Source organism: Haemaphysalis longicornis, unplaced genomic scaffold (genome assembly GCF_048455015.1).
Source record: "Haemaphysalis longicornis isolate Haplotype H1 unplaced genomic scaffold, Haemaphysalis longicornis Haplotype H1 scaffold_2, whole genome shotgun sequence".
NCBI lineage: Eukaryota > Metazoa > Arthropoda > Arachnida > Ixodida > Ixodidae > Haemaphysalis > Haemaphysalis longicornis.
The window spans coordinates 127627324-127647054 of record NW_027526295.1 but is presented as its reverse complement, the minus strand read 5'-3'; the positions used below and the strand labels follow the sequence as shown (position 1 = coordinate 127647054).

General features: G+C 46.8%; 1 non-coding gene across 1 annotated transcript; it reads right to left on the bottom strand.

The window, feature by feature from the left end:
* Positions 1-19116: 19116 nt before the first annotated feature.
* On the bottom strand, positions 19117-19189 carry Trnat-cgu (transfer RNA threonine (anticodon CGU)). Its single transcript has one exon. It is a non-coding gene; the product is annotated as a tRNA-Thr (tRNA).
* Between the last annotated feature and the right edge of the window lie 542 nt (positions 19190-19731).

Here is a 19731-nt window from a genome sequence, read left to right as displayed (position 1 = left end):
AATGAAATCTAGCTGCGTGTTTTCGTGAAGCATGTTTTCGTGACGGAAAGGATAGCACCTCTCATATCTGCTTGCAACTCGAAGCGGAGTTTGCGTCCTTAAAGATTAAAATTTGTCAGTTTTTAGCCGGTGTTGCTTCAGAGGTTAAAAAAGAAGATGGAGAAACATCGGATGCTCCATATCTTTCGCGCGGCCCTCAGTGCGTCAAAAATATATCTGTGTAATTGTACACACATATACTGTTCCGGAGCAGCATCCTTCGTAAAAGAACAGCGATGAATCAACCGCTGCGTGTGTTAAGTGAGACCGAAAAAGGATGAAGAGGATGACCAGAGCAGGTGTCGCGTTCGGCATAGAGTGAGGCTTGATAAGGTGCTCTGGCTGTACGTGCACCTCTGTAAATATTAATAAATATAATAAATTATAATAAAATAATATGTTATTTGCCACAAAGCCAAAGATGACGCAGTTGCCTTCAAGGAAAACAAGTATATTGGAGCAAAATTGTGCTCCCCTAACAACTCAAATAATATAGGCGGCGAAGCAGCAGTCAACAAAGTTAAGTGCGAAGGCGAGCGCGACGATTCGAACTAAAGCAGCGGCGTCTACTCTGCAGGTTTTTATCTTTAGGCGCGAGTGTTTCTCGAACCCTCGATTCACATCCAGAACAAAGGAGATTATTCTAGGCTGTTCACGTTTGGTCGGAACGCTAACCTTATCAGATAACACATGCGGCATAGAAAGAAAGAATGGAACACGCGCACCCCTTGGCACAAAGATAACACCGACCGGCGCAACGGGCGGTAACAACAAAACATAAATAAACAAACCCAATGCATGGTTTGCGGCATTATAATATAACATAAAATACATAATACATATATATATATATATATATATATATATATTAGGAACGAAAAAAAAAGCTCACAAAGAGGGCGTAGAAAGAATATGAATATAGAGTAGGAGACCCAGCAAGAATAATCTTTATAAATCGGAATCTATGCCAGGGCTGTGTACCCATGGTAGGTGGTTATGTTGATTATGATGATTATCATACTTTTTTAACCGCTGTACTTGCGAGGTTGAGTTTGAAAGTTATGTGCTTTAATTATATTACAGTTCGCTTCTTGGAGCGTGAGACGTAAATAAGCACAAGCTATTTCAAATAAAGTGCTACGAGTTGTGCCACGCCTCCGCCAGATGGCGCCACGGGTCCCGCGACCGAGAGAAGACGCATTGAAACATCCCCCTCGCGAGGGGCACGATCAAATGCAGAGCATTTCCGGCGGCGCACCACGTTAAGTAGTTTGCGTTACGTTAATGTTGTTGCACTTGTGGCAACTGCTGACGAGAGAGCGCTCGTCAGCAGTAATTTTTATGAGTCAACAATATAAGGCGCGTTCGTAGCGTCCCATTCTGTGTCGGCTTTGTGGCGCAGTGGGTAGAGCACCATGTACATTGCGTTCCGCCCGCAGGGTCGAGGGATCGAAACCGGGCATCGGATAGTATTTTTTTATATAGTAGGGAGGGGTGCGGTGCGGACTACGGACGTCAACGCGGGTGACATCGTGAGTTACTGAAATGCTCTGGATTTAATAATAACACAGTAATTTACTTCCGTATCGGCAAGGGGCTGGCGTGCCTTCGCCAGGGTAAGGTTGACATTGATGCAAACATTACTCTAATCAACACAAGTCCCGTATCCGAAACGTAATTGTTCTTGTAAATATTCTGGCCAGGTCACCGACTGCTTAGTAATGATATATATTTGCGCGCACACACACACACACACACCTATATATATATATATATATATATATATATATATATATATATATATATATATATATATATATATATATATATGTATATATATATATATATATATATATATATATATATATATATATATATACTAGCGGTAGTACCCGGCGGTTCCCGGGTGGGCCATTATATAAAGGACATCAATGGTTATTTTGGCGACTAACAGCATTGTTAGCCGCCATATTACGCTACTTCATTGGTAAGTGGTACACACTCGGGAGCGCCTTGCCTGCTATCACTACATGGGCTCCAACTGCAGGCGCGTCGTGGTTATGGGAAACGACTTGCACTCTTGTTTTCCTCCAACTCTCGCTAAAAAAATTGCACCAAGATGGCGCGCTCGAGCGAGTGAGTCAGTAAGAGAAAAAAGTTTTATTGAGCCGGCGAAGTGGGAGTGGTTCCCAATTTCAGAAAGCCATGTTATGAGTGGGAAGCCTTCGCTGTGGAGGAAGTATTGTCTGGACATCCAGATAGCTGTTAGAAACAGGTTATCCCACAGCTCAAGGTTGGGAAAAGTGGATTGAAGAAGGAGGAGCTTGGTTTGCTTGCACTCTTAATGTGATATGAGGAAGGGTGCCAGGTTGAAAACACAACTTGAATTCGGCAGGAGATTGCGCTGAGAACACGTGATGGAGGCCGGCTGGGTAAGGGCTATCTTTCCTTGTAGGAAGTGCCATCTCAGAAGATCTGAATGACGCTCATCGGTACAGTTTTATCATAAATAACATGGGCTCCCTACGGGAGGCGCGAAGTTGCAGGACGTCCCAGCCGATGCCGAGGGCTAACCTTTGCGCTTTTTACTGGTACATCTTCTCTTTTACATTTATGATATACTAGCGGTAGTACCCGGCGGTGCCCGGGTGGGCCATTATATAAAGGACATCAATGGGTATTTTGGCGACTAACAGCATTGTTAGTCGCCATATTAGGCTACTTCATTGGGAAGTGGTACACACTCGGGAGCGCCTTGCCTGCTATCACTACATGGGCTCCAACTGCAGGCGCGTCGTGGTAATGTGAAACGACTGGCACTCGTATTTTCTCCAACTCTCGCTAAACAAATTGCACCAATATGGCGCGCTCGAGCGAGTGAGTCAGTGAGAGAAAAAAGTCTTATCGAGCCAGCGAAGTGGGAGTGGTTCCCAATTTCAGAAAGCCATGTTATGAGTGGGAAGCCTTCGTTGTGGAGGAAGTATTGTCTGGACATCCAGGTAGCTGTTAGTAAACAGGTTCTCCCACAGCTCAAGGTTGGGAAAAGTGGATTGAAGAAGTAGGAGCTTGGTTTGCTTGCACTCTTAATGTGATATGAGGAAGGGTGCCAGGTTGAAAACACAACTTGAATTCGGCAGGAGATTGCGCTGGGAACACATGATGGAGGCCGGCTGTGTGAGGGCTATTGTTCCTTGTAGGAAGTGCTATCTCAGAAGATCAGAATGATGCTCATCGGTACAGTTTTATTATAAGTAACATGGGCTCCCTATGGGAGGCGCGAGGTTGCAGTACGTCCCATCAGATGCCCAGGGCTAACCTTTGCGCTTTTTACTGGTACATCTTCTCTTTTACATTTATGATATATGAAACCTGCTCCTACGCGAGACGCGTAGTTGCCAAAGGTGTCAACAGATGGCGACCGCTAAGCGAACGCGGGAAAACTCAAGTGAATTTTACGTGGAAAAGAATGCAGATTAAAAAACTCTCGCTGGCCTTCTAATCCGCATGTTAGGACAACATCCTGAAAGGGGTTTTTGGGCAAATAAATGGGCAGCATTTCTCAGAAAAAACGAACGGGAGATATCAACTGGCGGGGTGGGTATTTACGAATGTGTAAAAACACACTGTTTTCGCGAAATCCAGCTTGCCTCTATTGGGAGGGTGTCATTGAAAAACGTTGTATAGCAGTGTTTAGATACTTGAGTAAATTGCCTATCTCAACAAAACCCAGTCGATATCTCAAATGGCGGGCGGTGAAAAAATTAATATCTGAAAAACTATTTTACCGCTTTTCACTCTCTCCATTGTGGAATTTTTAAAATTTTCAGAAATATTGACCTCCAACACCGTAATCAGAATGTGTCCTTGCAATCTGGCGCCGTTTGAAAGAGCGTTTGGCTAGACGTGTACATAACCTGTTAGGCCTTTTTGGGTCATGAGCCGTGTCATTTGTAAAAAACAATTTGGCCCTTTTAGAGGCGTCGCAGCGCGAAACCCTTAAAAACGGTTCTGTGCATTTGTATGTGTAACATATTCTAGCAAAAATCAGCTGGATAACTGAATCGGGGAATGATTTATTCGGGAATCCTAAGGAACACCATTTTTGTTCCGGAATGCGGAATTACCTCGCTGGTGTAGGTTAGGGCGCAATCCAAAAACTACTTTTTAGATATTCTTAAGGGCTACTTATATCAGCAAAAAGCGCGTCGATATGTGAATGGGTGACCGAGAAAATTACGAATTCGCGAAACCACAATTTCGCCCTTTTCCTGGGGTAGGAGTGCAATTTCGGAAAAACCCGCATTAGTGAGCACCTACTCAATGACGCAAATCAACTCGCGAAATTTGAAGTCTCTAGGTCTAACAGTTTTGGCTGGGCGTTGATGAGTCAGTCAGTCGGGCACTACTTTTTATAGGTATATATATATATATATATATATAGTAAGGAAATGAGGGGCTCGTTGAGGAAATACAGAAAGATAGGTCAGCAGTCTACGACGCCAAAGGAGGCATAGGGGTGTGGTTAGGCTCTTTTCTTTTTTACTACGGTTAATGAAGTGAACATTTTTTTTTTAATATACAGAAGAAAGAAAGAAAAACACGCGCCCAGAGTGGGGACCGAACCCACGCCATCGAAAGGCGTGGGTTCGGTCCCCACTCTGGGCGCGTGTTTTTCTTTCTTTCTTCTGTATATTAAAAAAAAAATGTTCACTTCATTAACCGTAGTAAAAAAGAAAAGAGCCTAACCACACCCCTATGCCTCCTTTGGCGTCGTAGACTGCTGACCTATCTTTCTGTATATATATATATATATATATATATATATATATATATATATATATATATATATATATATATATATATATATATATATATATATATATATATATATATATATATATATTTTATTTTTTTTTATTGCGATAGTTTGCTCTGCAGCATAAAACGGTGGAGGCGAGTGTGTTTAAATGTACGTAAACAGGAAGTTTTCACTGAGAAAGTCTAAAATGCTCCGGTGATACGGCCCAAAGAGCCAGCGTCTGTAGTCGGGAGGCCGGCCGGGGTTGAGTCCCACATAAGACAGAAATAAGAATTGGCAGTCAAGAAAACCTTGGAAAGCAAAGGGGATGATGTAGTTGGTCAAGATAAAGAATTTGAAAAATAAGAAAGTGGAGAAAAAATGCCCGCCAGGTGGGATACGAACCTACGACCTCCAGAATACCGGTCTGGTGCGATAACCACTACGCTACCGGCGGGGCTACTTTAGCCTCCACTTTCTGGGGTATTTATGTTCAGGTGTTTTTGTTTCCTGGACTTGGGGGTGGTAGCCAGCGCCACTCGGACTACTCGGGGTGAAGGGGACCTTCTTTTTAACCCCCGGGCCGTGACTCGAGCGTCTACGCCACGTCGAGAGTGGTCGACCAGCGTTGAACCCTCTTAAGCTCCCTATGGCACCAAGACCGCCATAACAGAGGCCCTCGCTATGCATGTAGCGAATCAGAATAGGAAATGAGGGGCTCGTTGAAATAAGAGAGAAATAAGAATTGGCAGTCAAGAAAACCTCGGAAAGCAAAGGGCCGGATGTAGTTGGTCAAGATAAAGAATTTGGAAGATAAGAAAGTGGAGAAAAAATGCCGGTATTCTGGAGGTCGTGGGTTCGGATCCCACCTGGCGGGCATTTTTTCTTGCCTGGAACACAAGGCCTTATTCGACTGCCATTCTTCCACTCTTGGACGGACATCAGCGGTGACTCCTTGTATAGAAACAAATGGTTCGTGCAGAATTCGCCGTCTTCTCAACAGGGTTTCGGGGCCTCAGAACGCAAAATTATTGAGGACAATGCTGACGATATGCTTTAGCGGGACATCATTTGCTCTTCTGTAAGCTCCTGGTCATGTCTGTTTGCGTTAGTCCGAAACAAAGACTACTACTGCGAGCGCTTTTGTGTGGACTCTCGGACGCTAAACAAAATAACTAGACAAGACGTTTACCCCAGGCCCGCAATTGATGACGCTCTCGACACTTTGCACAGCACAGAATACTTTTCGAGCCTTGATCTTCGATCAGGATATTGGCGAATCCCTCTGAATGAGTCAGATAAAAAAACACCTTTCGCCACTCCCGATGGCCTTTACGAGTTCAAGGTGATGCCATTCATAATTTGCAATGCTCCAGCCCCCTTCGAGCGCATGATTGACACCATCCTCCGTGGATTGAAATGGAGATCGCTCATTGTTACCTTGACGACATCGTTATCTTCTCGGCCACGTTCGATAAGCCCCTTCAACGTGTTGACGAAGTACTTACCGGCGTTCGCATGCTGGTCTTCAGCTAAACTCTAAAACCTGTCGATTTGGCAATGTTTCAATCACAGTCTCTGGCAACGTTGTGAGCAAGGATGGAATACGCCTTGGTTCGGACAAGAACAACGCTGATCACAAAATTTCTCGGCCGCTCCCTCAAAAAGAACTCCGCAGTATTCTTGGATTTCCTTCTTATTTCCGTCGCTTCATTCGTAATTTTGCAACAATGGCTTCGCCCCTGAACAAACTATTGAAATACGGAACCCAGTTTCTCTGGACCGAAGGCTGCAAAACAGCTTTCAAAGCCCTCAAACAAGCTCTCACATCTGGACTTGTTCTCTGCCATATCGATGAGTCGGCACCTACAATTCTCCATATTGACGCCTGTGGGCATGGTCTTGGTGCGGCCCTTCTACAGCTCAAGAATTCTTCATCCGAGCGCGTCGTCACCTACGCAAGTCGTATTTTGACACCCGCTGCGCAGAACTACACAATAACTCAGAAAGAATGCCTCGCCTTTGTCTGGCCGTACACAGATTTCGCCCATATTTGAACGGGCGCCACTTCCCCTTAGTAACAGAGCATCATGCGCTTTATTGATTATCCTCGCTCAAAAACTTATCAGGACGATTTGGCCGCTGGGTTGTCCGTTTACAGGAGTACGACATTGCGGTGACTTACAGGTCGGGCAAAACACACGATGATGCTGACGCCCGGTTTCTTTGCCCACAGCCGTCCCCCGAGGGCATCTGGCCCCATGCCATCTCTTCACTAACAGTGACCATAAAACCTTTGCGCTTCGTAGAAAAAGATGTTCCATCAAATCTTGTATCTGGGTCTGCCGAGAGCTCGTGAACAACTCGACGGTTCCGCTTCACCACCTGAAGCCAGCTCACGCCATCAACGCAACAAATTATGCCTCTTGAATGGTGGAGCGCTTTGCACCACAATTACCACCGTGCCGGCGACAGATGGGTTCCATTCATCCTTCGCTGTTTTCGGTACCAAATCCCTGAAGTCTTACATGACTACGCCTAGTCGGTCCATCTTGCTTTCAGAAAAAGTGACGAATGCATTCGGAGCCAATTCTTTTGGCCAGGCCTTTCCACCAGCGTCACAAAATATATAGCATTATGTCCTGCCTGTCAGCGTCGTAAACGCCCGACCTCAGACACTGCAAGGATGCTACAGCCTCTGCCTTGCCCTCCCGCTCCATTCGAAGTCATCGGCATTGACCTCTATGGACCTTTGCCTTCAACTTCGACTGCTTATCGGAGGATTGTGAGTGCTGTAGGTCATCTGACTCGATTCGCCGAGACTGCTCCTCTACGTACCGGCTCCGCTTCCGAAGGCGTAGATTTTTTCTGCAGGCCATCTTTTTAAGTAACGGACCAGCTCGCGCTCTTTTAAGTAACCGCGGATGCACATTCCTCTCAGCAGTGCTTGCGGAAGTTCTTCAGGCTGCAGGTACCGTCCACAACGCGACGTCAAGTTATCGCCCTCAGAAAAATGGCATGACAGAGCGCTTTTCTCGTACTCTGTCTGACATGATTTCTTTCTATACCAACCCCGACCACAGAAACTGGGCCGCCATTCTTCCCTTTGTAACACAAGCCTACAACACTTCTGTTCAAAGTACCAGTGGATTTTCACCGTTTTTCCTCGTGCACGCCTGGCATCCACCATCTGTTCTAAAGCATCTTTCTTTTGCTGGCCGATTTCTCCAGCAGTTCACATGACCGATCAACTTGTTTCTCGTATCGCGCATTGCCGGAACCTCGCCCGACTGAACATGCGTCCTGCCAGAATGACCGGAAGTCGCGCTATGATACAGATCGCCGGGACGTCACCTTTGAACCGGGAGACAAAGTGTTGCTTTCGACACCTTTACGTGCTCCAGGACAGTGTGAAAAGTTTATTGCACGCTTTATTGGCCCGTACACAGTACTTAAGCGTACCGCTCCGGTGAACTACTTAGTTACTCCTACGTGTGGTGTCACCGACCGTAGGTGCTGTGGTGTTGAGACATTGCATGCTTCGCGTCTAGAACGCTTTCGTCACCGATCACCCTCCCGCTGACTTGCGGCCCCGTTGGCCGCTTTGCGGCAACTTCTTTTCGCTTCTTTAGAGTGAGATGCGCAGCACCCCTTCCTTATTTGTGCAGTTTTCTTAATATTGCTGTTCATGGGTGGGCGGTGGCTGAAGGAAAGACACGTCCTCAGTGCCTCGCTTTTGCTTTTCCCCGCGTTATATATTGAGATGGATTACCTGCGCGCCCAATCCTGCACTACGTTCCTTTTCTTTCCAATTGTTTCTTGTCGTATTTTTTTTGTACCTTTTTGTAATCATGTGTCCACGTGCTAGCTGCGCTCCCTACGAACATTGATATACCCTGTATTCGACCGTTGTACTTCACTTGAAAAAGGCGGGACCCCAGCCGAAATGTCGTAATAAATTTTATGTTTTTCGTAGTGATATATATATATATATATATATATATATATATATATATATATATATATATACAAGAAAAGGAAACTTCGAACAAGGTAGAAAGAAGCCACGATTGTTGCACACTCTTCAGCAAACAGACTTGCCTTCGTCAGAGACTTGCCCTTGCAAAGGCCCTGACGACGGCAGAAACTGCCCTGACCAAGGCAAGTCTGTGCTGAAATGTTGACAACAATCGTGGTTTCTGCCTTGTTCGAAGTTTTCTTTTCTTGTGTTCTCTCCCATCTTCAAAGTTTTATTATTGCTCCCTGAATTTTAATGTATATCTACATCTATAAATATATATATATATATATATATATATATATATATATATATATATATATATATATATATATATATATATATATATAAAGAGAACTTGCTTTCCTCTGAGGAAAGCAAGTTCTCTTTGCTGAAACGTAGGCCGCAATTGTGCTTTTACGTTGTTCGAAGTTTTTCTTCTCTTGTGTTCTCTACCATCTTCAAAGTTCTACTACTCCCTATATATGTATGTATATATATATACCGCAGGATAATATGGTTTGGAAATGAGGGGCTCGTTAGGAAATCCAGAACGAAATGCCGGCAGCCTACAACACCAAAGAAGGCATAGGGGAATGGTTAGACTATTTTTTTACCGTTAGTGATGTTACATTATATATTTTTTTATTAATTTACGTGAGAAAGAAAGAAAAACACGCGCCCAGAGTGGGGACCGAACCCACGCCTCTCGATTAGATCTCGAATGCCTTACCAATTCGGCTATCTGGGCGACTATATATATATATATATATATATACATATATATAAATATATATATATACATATATATATATATATATATATATAAATATATATATATATATATATATATATATATATATATATATATATATATATATATATATATAACACAGAAATAAGGGTTGGCAGTCGAGAAAACCTCGGAAAGCAAAGGGGAGGATGTGGTAGATCATTGAAACAGATTACGAATTTGGAAAGAAAGAAAGAAAGTGAAGAAAAAATGCCCGCCAGGTGGGATCCGAACCCACGACTTTTTTTTTTCTTCACTTTCTTTCTTTCTTTCCAAATTCTTAATCTGTTTCAATGATCTACCACATCCTCCCCTTTGCTTTCCGAGGTTTTCTCGACTGCCAACCCTTATTTCTGTGTTATTTTCAACGAGCCCCTCATTTCCCATTCTGATTCGCTACATGCATAGCGAGGGCCTCTGTTCTGGCAGTCTTGGTGCCATAGGGAGCTTAAGAGGGTTCAACGCTGGCCGACCACTCTGGACATGTCGTAGACACTCGAGTCACGACTCGGGGGTTAAAAAGAAGGTCCCCTTCACCCCGAGTAGTCCGAATGGCGCTGGCTGCCACCCCCAAGCACAGGAAACAAACATACCTAACATAAATAGCCCAGAAAGTGAGGGGGAAAATCGCCCCGCCGGTAGCGTAGTGGTTATCGCACCAGACCGGTATTCTGGAGGTCGTGGGTTCGGATCCCACCTGGCGGGCATTTTTTCTTCACTTTCTTTCTTTCTTTCCAAATTCTTAATCTGTTTCAATGATCTACCACATCCTCCACTTTGCTTTCCGAGGTTTTCTCGACTGCCAACCCTTATTTCTGTGTTATTTTCAACGAGCCCCTCATTTCCCATTCTGATTCGCTACATGCATAGCGAGGGCCTCTGTTCTGGCAGTCTTGGTGCCATAGGGAGCTTAAGAGGGTTCAACGCTGGTCGACCACTCTGGACATGTCGTAGACACTCGAGTCACGACTCGGGGGTTAAACAGAAGGTCCCCTTCACCCCGAGTAGTCCGAATGGCGCTGGCTGCCACCCCCAAGCACAGGAAACAAAAATACCTAACATAAATAGCCCAGAAAGTGAGGGGGAAAATCGCCCTGCCGGTAGCGTAGTGGTTATCGCACCAGACCGGTATTCTGGAGGTCGTGGGCTCGGATCCCACCTAGCGGGCATTTTTCCTTCACTTTCTTTCTTTCTTTCCAAATTCTTAATCTGTTTCAATGATCTACCACATCCTCCCCTTTGCTTTCCGAGGTTTTCTCGACTGCCAACCCTTATTTCTGTGTTATTTTCAACGAGCCCCTCATTTCCCATTCTGATTCGCTACATGCATAGCGAGGGCCTCTGTTCTGGCAGTCTTGGTGCCATAGGGAGCTTAAGAGGGTTCAACGCTGGTCGACCACTCTGGACATGTCGTAGACACTCGAGTCACGACTCGGGGGTTAAAAAGGAGGTCCCCTTCACCCCGAGTAGTCCGAATGGCGCTGGCTGCCACCCCCAAGCACAGGAAACAAAAATACCTAACATAAATAGCCCAGAAAGCGAGGGGGAAAATCGCCCCGCCGGTAGCGTAGTGGTTATCGCACCAGACCGGTATTCTGGAGGTCGTGGGTTCGGATCCCACCTGGCGGGCATTTTTTCTTCACTTTCTTTCTTTCTTTCCAAATTCTTAATCTGTTTCAATGATCTACCACATCCTCCCCTTTGCTTTCCGAGGTTTTCTCGACTGCCAACCCTTATTTCTGTGTTATTTTCAACGAGCCCCTCATTTCCCATTCTGATTCGCTACATGCATAGCGAGGGCCTCTGTTCTGGCAGTCTTGGTGCCATAGGGAGCTTAAGAGGGTTCAACGCTGGTCGACCACTCTGGACATGTCGTAGACACTCGAGTCACGACTCGGGGGTTAAAAAGAAGGTCCCCTTCACCCCGAGTAGTCCGAATGGCGCTGGCTGCCACCCCCAAGCACAGGAAACAAAAATACCTAACATAAATAGCCCAGAAAGTGAGGGGGAAAATCGCCCCGCCGGTAGCGTAGTGGTTATCGCACCAGACCGGTATTCTGGAGGTCGTGGGTTCGGATCCCACCTGGCGGGCATTTTTTCTTCACTTTCTTTCTTTCTTTCCAAATTCTTAATCTGTTTCAATGATCTACCACATCCTCCCCTTTGCTTTCCGAGGTTTTCTCGACTGCCAACCCTTATTTCTGTGTTATTTTCAACGAGCCCCTCATTTCCCATTCTGATTCGCTACATGCATAGCGAGGGCCTCAGTTCTGGCAGTCTTGGTGCCATAGGGAGCATAAGAGGGTTCAACGCTGGTCGACCACTCTGGACATGTCGTAGACACTCGAGTCACGACTCGGGGGTTAAAAAGAAGGTCCCCTTCACCCCGAGTAGTCCGAATGGCGCTGGCTGCCACCCCCAAGCACAGGAAACAAAAATACCTAACATAAATAGCCCAGAAAGTGAGGGGGAAAATCGCCCCGCCGGTAGCGTAGTGGTTATCGCACCAGACCGGTATTCTGGAGGTCGTGGGTTCGGATCCCACCTGGCGGGCATTTTTTCTTCACTTTCTTTCTTTCTTTCCAAATTCTTATTCTGTTTCAATGATCTACCACATCCTCCCCTTTGCTTTCCGAGGTTTTCTCGACTGCCAACCCTTATTTCTGTGTTATTTTCAACGAGCCCCTCATTTCCCATTCTGATTCGCTACATGCATAGCGAGGGCCTCTGTTCTGGCAGTCTTGGTGCCATAGGGAGCTTAAGAGGGTTCAACGCTGGTCGACCACTCTGGACATGTCGTAGACACTCGAGTCACGACTCGGGGGTTAAAAAGAAGGTCCCCTTCACCCCGAGTAGTCCGAATGGCGCTGGCTGCCACCCCCAAGCACAGGAAACAAAAATACCTAACATAAATAGCCTAGAAAGTGAGGGGGAAAATCGCCCCGCCGGTAGCGTAGTGGTTATCGCACCAGACCGGTATTCTGGAGGTCGTGGGTTCGGATCCCACCTGGCGGGCATTTTTTCTTCACTTTCTTTCTTTCCAAATTCTTAATCTGTTTCAATGATCTACCACATCCTCCCCTTTGCTTTCCGAGGTTTTCTCGACTGCCAACCCTTATTTCTGTGTTATTTTCAACGAGCCCCTCATTTCCCATTCTGATTCGCTACATGCATAGCGAGGGCCTCTGTTCTGGCAGTCTTGGTGCCATAGGGAGCTTAAGAGGGTTCAACGCTGGTCGACCACTCTGGACATGTCGTAGACACTCGAGTCACGACTCGGGGGTTAAAAAGGAGGTCCCCTTCACCCCGAGTAGTCCGAATGGTGCTGGCTGCCACCCCCAAGCACAGGAAACAAAAATACCTAACATAAATAGCCCAGAAAGTGAGGGGGAAAATCGCCCCGCCGGTAGCGTAGTGGTTATCGCACCAGACCGGTATTCTGGAGGTCGTGGGTTCGGATCCCACCTGGCGGGCATTTTTTCTTCACTTTCTTTCTTTCCAAATTCTTAATCTGTTTCAATGATCTACCACATCCTCCCCTTTGCTTTCCGAGGTTTTCTCGACTGCCAACCCTTATTTCTGTGTTATTTTCAACGAGCCCCTCATTTCCCATTCTGATTCGCTACATGCATAGCGAGGGCCTCTGTTCTGGCAGTCTTGGTGCCATAGGGAGCTTAAGAGGGTTCATCGCTGGTCGACCACTCTGGACATGTCGTAGACACTCGAGTCACGACTCGGGGGTTAAAAAGAAGGTCCCCTTCACCCCGAGTAGTCCGAATGGCGCTGGCTGCCACCCCCAAGCACAGGAAACAAAAATACCTAACATAAATAGCCCAGAAAGTGAGGGGGAAAATCGCCCCGCCGGTAGCGTAGTGGTTATCGCACCAGACCGGTATTCTGGAGGTCGTATGTTCGGATCCCACCTGGCGGGCATTTTTTCTTCACTTTCTTTCTTTCTTTCCAAATTCTTAATCTGTTTCAATGATCTACCACATCCTCCCCTTTGCTTTCCGAGGTTTTCTCGACTGCCAACCCTTATTTCTGTGTTATTTTCAACGAGCCCCTCATTTCCCATTCTGATTCGCTATATATATATATATATATATATATATATATATATATATATATATATATATCCGGAAAACGGCGGAAAACGGCGGATTTTTTCTCGACTTATATTTTCGCTTATTTATCAATGAATCAAAGAAACGTGACAAGCACACGTCATTCGGCCCTATTAAATATTTCGAAAAAAGCCGAATAGCACTGGCAATGACGACTGCAACATTGATATATATATATATATATATATATATATATATATATATATTGTAAGGCCCGTGAGCAACGGGTGAACCGGGACGTTTATTCGGCTATCCAGTGGGTTCTGAACACCGTACCGAGAGCGATGATGATGATGCACGAGGGAAGAGGATTGGGTAATGTTAATGAGAATGATAATGTCACGGCGAGGAGGGAATGCGGGAGATTGCCCAGAGTGTATGAACAGTCCGTAAGAGTGTCCAGGCCGTGGTGACGCGACATACGTGATCACAGTAATTTCCCCTCCGAGTGAAGGCGGGCGCCTGACCGCCAATGTTCATGAAGTACGGCGCACAAAAGGCTTCAGCCATGAAACGGGCACGATTTCTGTGCCACGGTTGGATCTCTTGCGCTGCTGACAAGATCTCTTGCGCTGCTGACAAGATGGGCACGAGGCGATGTAACGGGCAACGCAGGTGGACAGGCCGGGCCAAAAGAAACGACTGCGGACTCGCTCGTAGGTTTTGCTGAATCCTAGGTGGCCGGCTGTGGCATCGTCGTGCAGCGCTTCCAGTATCTGCGCGCGGATGGAGCGTGGCGCAACGGGAACCCATCGGTGGCCAGAAGAGAGATGAGTGGAACGGTACAAGTTGCCGTCCAAAAACTTGAATTGTTGAAGCGGTCGACGGGACCAACTGTTTGGAGGATGATCCGGTAAGCTGGTCGATCATTCTACGGCAGTGTGTGTCAGCCCTTTGAAGAGAAGGCAGACCCGAGAGGTCCTCAACTGCTACACGATTGACAGGTGCGATGGGAAGGACCGTGTTGAGGGGTAATGACGCGGAAGTCTTGTTCGACCCCAGAGGGCAACGGGAAAGTGCATCCGCATTCTGGTGCTTTTTCCCGGACCTGTGTGTGACAGTAAAGTTATATTCTTGGAGTCGAATAACCCATCGTCCGAGCCGTCCTGATAAATTTTTCAGCGTCTGCAACCAGCACAGAGCGTGGTGGTCGGTCACTACTGTGATTTGGCGGTCGTAGAGGTAAGGTCGAAATTTTTGAACGGGCCAAAGCACAGCGAGACATTCTTGCTCGGTGATTGTGTAGTTTTTCTCGGTGGTGCTTAGGGTACGACTTGCGTAAGAAACAACCCTTTCTCGGCGTTGATCATCAGACCGCAGCAGCACAGCACCGATTTCGTGGCCACTGGCATCCCTGTGCAGAATAACAGGGCGAGACTCATCAAAATGGCATAGTACCAGCCCTGAGGTGAGCGCGTGCTTGAGTTGTCCGAAAGCTTTCTCACAGTCGTCTGACCATACAAAGGGTGTTCCGGAGTGAAGCAGCTTGTTGAGGGGCGAAGCAACTGCAGCAAAGTTGCGGACGAAGCGGCGGAAGTAAGACGCTAGACCAGGAAAGCTGCGCAGGTGTTTTTGCTCTTGTGGCCGTGGGAAATCGATGACAGCTGCAGTCTTGTCTGGGTCGGGCCGAATCCCCTCATTGCTGACTACGTGGCCTAGAACCTTTATGCTTCTTGTGGCGAAACGGCACTTCTTGGTGTTCAACTGAAGACCAGCATTCGCGAGGCATGTAAGAACCTCATCTAGCCGTTTCAAGTGCTCAGTGAAACTTGAAAAAAAAAATAACGATGTCGTCCAAATAACAGAGACATGTTCTCCATTTAAGGCCCCGAAGAACCTTGTTGATCATTCTCTCGAAAGTCGCAGGAGCGTTACATAGTCCCAAAGGCATTACATTAAATTCATATAGTCCATCAGGGGTGGCAAATGCTGTCTTTTCTTTATCGGCCTCGTTCATTGGAATTTGCCAATAACCTGAGCGGAGGTCAAGGCTGGAAAAATATTCCGCTCCTTGTAGGCAGTCCAGGGCATCATCGATGCGAGGCATCGCATATACATCCTTTCGGGTAATTCTATGGAGTGCGCGGTAATCGATACAAAATCGAACGGATTCGTCTTTTTCCTAACGAGGACCACGGGGGACGACCAAGGGCTGTTTGATGGGCGGATAATTTTGCGTTGAAGCATACCGGCGACATTCTCACTGATGACTTTTCGTTCGGAAGAAGACACACGGTAAGGACGGCGGCAAACGATACGGGATCCATCTGTTTCGATTCGGTGCGTTGCGACGGAAGTTTGGCCAAGCGTAGTACAATTAGAATCAAATAAGTATTTGTGTTTGTTCAGGAGGTCTAGTAAATAGCCAGTTTGCGTGGGGGAGAGATAAGAACTGATTGCGGCAGATAGAGTCGGGTGCAACGGTTTAGAGGGCAAACTTGGGCAGGAGGAAATAGGGGAGAGGGGAACAACACAGACAGCTTCGGAGTCAGCAGCGGTAGCCACAGTGGTGCCTTGACGAAGGAGAATCGGTTCAGAAGTAACGTTCGCGGCAACGAGTGTGGCCGACCCACGGAAGAAGCGCACAAGACAGATGGCGATCACGGTGCCTCTCGGGAGAAACCGAGCACAGGGAAGGATGAGTACGTCCCCATCACGACAGTTGCCACCGCGAACGGAAATTGTGGTCTCAGTACCAGGTTTGAGGACGAAATCGGCACTTGCCACGAAGCACTGCTGCTTGACGTCAGGAACATCCGTATAGTCCGTAGCGGTGATCTCGATGTCGGGGTATCGGCAGGAGATGACCGCGGATGCCTATGATAGAAAGTCCCATCCCAGAATGAGTTAATGGGAGCAGCTAGGTAACACTGCGCACTGAATATGGTGCCGAATTTCCTCTATCAAAACACGTATTGTGCAGTATCCGGATGGCTCGAGCACCTCTCGATTAGCACCGCACAACGAAGGTCCAGTATACGGGGTAGTCACTTTTCGGAGGCGCGAACACAACTTTTCATTAATCACTGATATACTGGCTCCGGTATCAACAAAGGCATCAACACAAAAACCTTCAACTTCCACAGACAATGTATTTGATGGTCCTAATGGAGGAGTGTTTGGCTTTTTGACGAGTGCAGTTTCCCCTCCAGAAACTTCAGGCGCTAGTTTTCTGATTGGTTGTCATTCGGAGCGGGTCGCAGGTCGAAGAGGTGATAGAGAGCGGCCATATGGTGAGAGTGAGCGTCACCGTGATGGACGCTCGGGCCGAGGCGGGCCGAACGAGGTTTGGAGCGGCGATGGGCGATGCGGGGGCGAACCATATGTGCCACGTCGGGACCCGTAAGAAAAGCCAATGTCGCGTTCGAACGGTGCGTACCCATGCCGTTCATCTTGCTGATGTCGTCGACAGAAACGGGACATGTGCCCACGAATCCCGCAATAATAGCAGACGCGGCGGTCACCCGGGAAGGGCTGGCGGCCAGTGTGCATGGTCGTGTAGTATCCCCGTGGAATGCTTGCTGCGGATATCGCTGTCAGCGGGGCTTCCATTGGTAAAGGCGGTTTGGATGCGTTGGCCGAGTAGGACGGCGTGGGAGTCGTAGGACCAGGAGGCGTCGATGGCGTCACACCCGCAATAGATGCCAGCTCCTCTTTCCCGAGGTCGCGCAGCTGAGGAGCTTCCGTGCGAAAGTGATATCGTGGGGCAGAAAGCGGGTCGCTGAGCTGCAGCTCTTCGCAGATGATTTGGCGTATGAGAAACCGCAAGTCCGTGTCCCATTGTGACGGCGTAGCCAGAGCAGCCGGTTGCAGACGAACAGCCTGCAATTCGTCCAGGCGCTGGAAGGTTGTGCGCACATCGCTGACGCTCGTCGGATTTTGCACCGCGAGGGCGTTGAACGCGAAAGAAGCGATGCCCTTCAGGATGTGGCGATCCTTGTCGGCCTCTGGCATGCTTGCATCCACGCAGCGGCAGACAGCAACGACGTCCTCTATGTATGAGGTATACGTCTCGTCAGAGCGCTGAAGCCGAGTGGCCTGCTTCCGTTTCGCCTCGTCCGTCCGAGCGGCTGTCGTGCCGAATATCTTGCGCAGCTCCTGGCAAAAGCTAGCCCAGTCGTCGATGCGGTGTTTATTGTTCAGAAACCATGTTTTTGCCACCTCGTCCAACAAAAAGGAAACCTGCTGCAGCTTCGCCACGTCATCCCAACTGTTGAAAGCGCTGACCCGAGCATACTCATCCAACCAGTCATCGAAGTCTTCACCGCGGAGATCTGCGAAATGTGGGGAGTCGCGCTCGCGGCAGGTGACGGCAAATGCAAGAGGCGCAGGAGTGGAGGCGCCAGCGTGGCTGCTTCCGGCCTCACGCTGCATCTGTGTTGAAGGCAAACGCCGACCAGAACGGAGCTCCAGGGGTGCGCTTGGAAGGCGTTGAGCACGGGACCGAGGTCAACTTCCAGAATCCAGAAAGAAATGCCGGCAGCCTACAACACCAAAGAAGGCATAGGGGAATGGTTAGACTATTTTTTTACCGTTAGTGATGTTACAGTATACATTTTTTTATTAATTTACGTGAGAAAGAAAGAAAAACACGCGCCCAGAGTGGGGACCGAACCCACGCCTCTCGATTAGATCTCGAATGCCTTAGCAATTCGGCTATCTGGGCGACTATATGTTTATATATATATATATATATATATATATATATATATATATATATATATATATATATACATATATATATATATATATATATATATATATATATATATATATATATATATATATATATATATATATATATATATATATATATATATATATATATATATATATATATATATATATATATATATATATATATATATATACATTGTAAGGCCCGGGAGCAACGGGTGAACCAGGACGTTTATTCGGCGATCCAGTGGGTTCCGAACACCATACCGAGAGCGATGATGATGATGCACGAGGGAAGAGGATTGGGTAATGTTAATGAGAATTATAATGTCACGGCGAGGAGGGAATACGGGAGATTGCCCAGAGTGTGTGAACAGTCCCTAAGAAGAGTGTCCAGGCCGTGCTGACGCGACATACATGTTTACATATATATATATATATATATATATATATATATATATATATATATATATATATATATATATATATATATATATATATAGCGAATCAGAATAGGAAATGGGCGCTCGTTGAAAATAAGACAGAAATAAGTGTTGGCAGTCCAGTCAAGAGTCAAGAAAGCCTCGGAGATTAAAGGGGAGGATGTGGTAGGTCATTGAAACAGATAAAAGATTTTGAAAGATAGAAAGAAAGTGGAGAAAAAATACCCGCTGGGTGGGATTCGAACCCACGACCTCCAGAATACGGGTCTGGTGCAATGACCACTACTCTACCGGCGGGGCTATTTTCAGATAAAGGATTGGGAAAGATAGAAAGAAATGGAGAAAAACTGTCCGCTGTTGGGATCCGAACCCACGACCTCCAGAATACCGGTCTGGCGCGATGACCACTACGCTACCGGCGGGGCTATTTTCCCCTCCACTTTCTGGGCTATTTAGGTCAATGTAATTTTTTCCTGTGGTTGGGGGTGGTAGCCAGCACCACTCCGACTTCTAGAGGTAAACGGGACCTCCTTTTTAAACCCCAGGCCATGACTCGAGTATCTACGACATATCGAGTTTGGTAGACCAGCGATGAATCGTCTGAAGCTCCCTATGGCACCAATACTGCCAGAACAGAGGCCCTCGCTATGCATATAGCAAATCGGAATGGGAAATGAGGGGCTCGTTCAATTAAGACATAAATAAGGGTTGGCACTCAAGAAAACCGCGGAAAGCAACGGGGAGGAAATTGCGCAAATAGAGATAATTTGTCGAACAAAATTTTGAAAATCTAAGAAGCCATGAAGAATAAAAATATTAAGGAAAATGGCAAACCCTAT